The sequence below is a fragment of the Sapajus apella genome, unplaced genomic scaffold, assembly GCF_009761245.1.
Source record: "Sapajus apella isolate SASKATOON/1434 unplaced genomic scaffold, GSC_monkey_1.0 scaffold2, whole genome shotgun sequence".
NCBI lineage: Eukaryota > Metazoa > Chordata > Mammalia > Primates > Cebidae > Sapajus > Sapajus apella.
In genome coordinates, this window is record NW_022436942.1 from 81,527,579 (window position 1) to 81,528,721 (window position 1,143).

Sequence of the window (1,143 nt, forward strand, 5' to 3'; positions counted from 1 at the left end):
TCGAAGATTCCGGAGTGGCCTAATTTTTGTATTTTTAGTAAAGACGGGGTTTCACCATGTTGGCTAGGATGCTCTCGATCTCTTGACCTTGCAATCTGCCCACCTTGGCCTCTCAAAGTGCTGGGATTACAGGCGTGAGCAATGGCAAGCGGCCGTTTTTCTTTTTCTTTTTTTTTGAGGTGTGCCTCGCCCCATTGCCCAGGCTGGAGTGCAATGGCACGATCTAGGCTCACTGCAACCTCTGCCTCCTGGGAAGTGATTCTCCTGCCTCAGCCTCCCGAGTAGCCAGGATTACAGGTACCTGCCACCTCTCCCACTAACGTTTTCTATTTTTAGTAGAGGCAGGGTTTCACCATGTTGGCCAGGCTGGTCTCTAACTCCTGGCCTCATGATCTACCTGCCTTGGCCTCCCAAAGTGCTGGGATTACAGGCATGAGCCACCGTGCCCGGCCAATTTGTTTTTTATTGTTCCTTGCTAGTCTAGAAATACAACAGATTTTTATATATTGATCTTGTCTCCTGCAACTTTCCTGAACTCACTTGTTAGTTCTAACAGTTTGTGTGTTTGGATTCTTTGGTGTTTTCTATATATAACATCACGTCATCTGCAAATAGTTTACTTCTTTTTCAAATTAGGTATCTTTTTTTTTTTTTTTTTTTTTTTTTTTTTTTGTGAGACGGTGTTTTGCTTTTGTTACCCAGGCTGGAGTGCAATGGCACGATCTCCGCTCACCGCAACCTCCGCCTCCTGGGTTCAGGCAATTCTCCTGCCTCAACCTCCTGAGTAGGTGGGATTACAGGCATGCGCCACCATGCCCAGCTGATTTTTTGTATTTTTAGTAGAGACGGGGTTTCACCATGTTGACCAGGATGGTCTGGATCTCGTGATCCACCCACCTCGGCCTCCCAAAGTGCTGGGATTACAGGCGTGAGCCACCGCGCCCGGCCTCAAATTAGGTATCTTTTATGTCTCTTTCTTGCCTAATTACTTTAACTAGAACCTCCAGTACAATAGTGAATAGAAGTGGGGAGAGGAGAGATCCTTGTCTTGTGCTTGATCTTAGGGGGAAAGATAATAGTTTTTTTTTTTTTTTTTTTTTTTGCGGGGGTGCTTTGTTTTTTTTCCGGCTGGAGTGCCATTGG